General features: G+C 45.3%; 1 pseudogene; it reads left to right on the top strand.

Moving 5' to 3' along the window:
• The first annotated feature begins 3,464 nt into the window (after positions 1 to 3,464).
• LOC123786536 (small nucleolar RNA SNORA62/SNORA6 family) lies at positions 3,465 to 3,602 on the top strand (annotated as a pseudogene).
• Positions 3,603 to 3,851: the final 249 nt, after the last annotated feature.

Raw genomic sequence — 3,851 nt, 5'->3', positions numbered from 1 at the left:
CATGCATGGGTATATGCTGTGTGTGTATGAGAACATATGTGCATATACCCATGTTTATTTGTCTGGTTTGAATGAGTGTGAAAGGAAATACACCTGAAAGCATATGTATTTCCTGTTGGTGGCTCTTCTAGAACCACCTGAATTCCTTTGGCCTGTTCCCGCATAAGTGGGGGGCCATATTTGGCCGGGCTGGTTAACTGACTGTTTATTTCCAATTCCCTGTTCCAGGGAGCAGTGTCTCCCAGTCCCCATCCACTCTTCTCCTCCTGGCTCCACCCATCTGTGCTGTCTCCTGGAAAGAAGACACAGGAGAAGTGAATGTAGTCCCAGGAAGTGACAATTTAGTGCCTTGAGGTAGGAAGTGCTCAAACATGGGATAAGCTAGGAATGCAGAGCATTTTGCTTTGTCCTGAAATGACATGTTTGAGTAAAAAAGGCAGGGGTTGGGGGGGCAGTGCCTTGAAGATGCATTAAGAAATATGATGTAGATAATGGGTGGGGAAAGCTAAAGAACTGGAGAGGGAATTGTATATAGCCTTTATAACTCATCCCCTTATTGCAATCACATTGGAAGCCCAACACGTGTGGGGGCTGAAGGCAGTCAAAAGCAAGTGGGTGATGTGAGGAAATAACCCAGGGTATCAACTGCGGAACTGTGGTCAGAGAACCAAAGGTGCTTGGGAGAGGGCTCAGGCAAGGACAGTGGGCGGGGGGGCTGTGGGGGGTAGGAGCACTGTAGTAACCCATCCTGCATCTTGGGATGGCCTTTGATTTGGATTCCAGAACTCCCTCCTCCCACCCACTCCAGGGAAAGAGATCATCAGAGGGGTGAGAGGATTGACCAAGGAGAGAGGTGCAAAGGAGCACCAGGGGCTGACTACCTACATCAGCCCAGGTTGCCATCTCTCTTCTATACACACGGCATACAAATATAGCCTCCTACCCATACCCACAGAGACCTACACAGTCACACATACATGTATACACATGTGGGCACTCACCCTCAGCATCAAACGGATGTATACACAAACACGTGCACACTCACAGCCACATATATATTCACACGTACAAGCACACACGATTACCCTCATATTTGTGTGCATGCACACGCACACACACACAAACTTATAAAACAGCTAAAACTAAAAAACTTGTCACTGGAATATCTAAGATTGCCTCTCTTTTTTTGGACACCTCTCACAGAAAGATCCAGGTTGGAAGGAGAGAAATGACCCCACATCCAAGGTTCCCATCACGGCTATTGAAAGACTTGCTTCCTGGAGCCTCAACATTGGTTGATTGATTGGGATTTAGGTTTCTAGGACCCTGGAGGGCCTTTGAGCCCTGTGGGAAATGAGTGGTTTATTTGGGGTGATGTCATGCAGAGAGATTGAGCAGTGGGGACCAGAAAGTAGGTTTGAAGATGCGTCTCGCAGCAATGCACAGGAGGGCTTCAGAGCACAGAGGAAGGGAAGAGAGGCCAGTTGTAAATATCTCTGTAGATTCATGTAGCTAGATAAAATATTTATACCTTAAAAAGAACATCTTGCCCTAAAGTGCTGCAATGAGAGCAGTTGAACTCAACTGCAACTCACACTGTGTGAGGTTATGTGTCAAGGCGAGGTGGAGGTTTGGCAATGACACCTTTGCAGAAGTTTGAACCTTCTGAGTTTGTCATGGACTTGATCGTTTTAGCCTGAAAATTGCCAGATCTCCCCTTGTTGTGTTATGTGTGTGTTCTGTTGTCAGTGTCATTGTTGAGCCCCATCCTCAGCCAGCTGCCTACATCCCGTCCCACCCCTCACCTCCCACCAAGTAACTCTGGAAGTGCAGAGCATCTGGCAGGGCATTATTGGAGTTCAGTCCACAGAACCTTCCTTTCTCAGCCCCAGCCAATCAGAGAGTGCTTGTGGTGAGATAATTTGGAGCTAGGGCAGAAGGAAGGGTCTTGCTGAGTCTGGGGTGGAGCAGCCCTCACTTCGCCTTTCTGCCTATCTTTCCTCTTCTTCACATGGGCTATCCCATTAACTCTTCCTCTAGAATTCCTTCTCCACCACTACCACAGGAAGATACCCTCTGTCTCTTCAGAGTGGCATTTTGTTGTGAGGATGTGTGCCTTTACAGAGATAATGGATGATCTGTTGGGTCTTACTGGAGCTTGTAAAATGTATTCTTACAATCTGTGTCATCTTGTTAATAGCAAGGCTGTAATGTCTTTGCATATTTAGAACTGAGTTTTGCTGAGACCATGGCCATTCATAATGAGGTTTCTTTATTCTGTACATAAAAGAACTAACCCTTTGAGCTATTAACTAATGAATGCATTTGCTAAGCTATCAACCTGCATGGTACCTTGCCGTGGTGATGAGCATCAAAGGAAATTGTGACTTGTCCTATTGAAAGTGCAGTGTGTTTGTGTTTATTGTGTAGTGTTCTATGATCAATATGAAATCTCTATTATCAGTGTTGGGTTTTCAGGGTAGGGAGGGGGAAGGTGTTACAGTGTCTCTCTGATGTATTTCAATTATAAAATAGTCCCAGTTGGTCAGGGTCACCTCTGTTAATTCAACATGTATGAGACTTTGCACCCACTCTATCTTGCCGGACTGTACCCCTGGGGTCAGGAGCCATCAGCAGAACTGAAGGTGCCCAAGTGTAGTGAAACTGGCTGTGGTGCCTGACTTAGGGCAGTGCCGGAGAATTCTTCAGACAGGCAAGTCCGTGCAATTCTGAAGCAGATGAAATACAGTAAAACCACAAACATGAAGGTCTTCATGGAAACCAAGAGGAGGACCAAGAGCCACGTGTCTTACTGGCCTGACCTGCAGAAGGGTGCAGAACAGCAGAGACCCCCCCCCCAGATGACCCAGTTCCCTCTTTGTCCTCATTAAATGTACATTTTTGCATGAAAAAGACCTTGACCAGTCCGGACTAAAAGAAGGAAAACATGAAGAAACATAAAATTATGCTTCTGAAAAATATGCTGAAATAAAGGTTTATAAATAGCCAAAAGGAGAAAATAAATATATATAATGGCAATTACACTTACGGGTTGTTGTGTTTCCTCTCTGTTGGATTAGAAAGGGGTTCTATCTGGGCCTGGGAAGCCTCTGGCTTCCATTGTTCACCTTTGCCTTCCCAAGGCTTTGCACATTGACCTACTCATACCCTGAGATATTTGAACCCATGGTTTTCAAGCAGAGTGGAAATAGTAATGTACAGTTAAAATTAGTTTGCACTTTCACACAAGCCATTTTAATCATTTAAAACAAAAATTGTAAAACAAGTCAAGTCGTTGTAGTGCCAAACTATAATGTGAACATTTATTTCCATTGGCAGGGGGATCTTTAGTAAGAATAGTTTAAAAAATCTCTTTTGCCAATGTGGATGTGCACAATAGAGAGCAAGAAAGCCCTATGAGGGTGGGGAGAGAGCACGTTCAGGTTTTAAAAACTTCGTAGAGTCCTGAACATTGTTAGAGCTGGGAGTTGCGGCCCCTGGCTGGCTGATGAACTCACAAGTGTAGGCAGTGTGCTACTTGAGGGTACCACAAGGGTCTCTGGCCCAGTGAGTGGAGTTTGATAGTAATTCTTGCTACAAGTATAAAAAAATTAAAATTAAAATAATAAAATAACTTTGTAGAGTCACATTAAAACATCCTGCCGCTGGTGCACCCACCTTCAAACACCTTTTGATGAAAACCTTGGAGTTGCAACAGGAACCCTAACCTGATGGCTCCCCCTCTGTGGTCCCTTTTGTGCCCAAACAGGTCAGGAGAGCAGTGCCTTCACACACTGCTTTGCAGATCTGCCCATGGTGGGAGGGGCCTGGTGTTGTTACAGGTACACACA

This window comes from Ursus americanus, chromosome X, assembly GCF_024610735.1.
Source record: "Ursus americanus isolate L20-20 chromosome X, mUrsAme1.1.p, whole genome shotgun sequence".
NCBI lineage: Eukaryota > Metazoa > Chordata > Mammalia > Carnivora > Ursidae > Ursus > Ursus americanus.
This window is presented reverse-complemented; position numbering and strand designations above follow the sequence as displayed.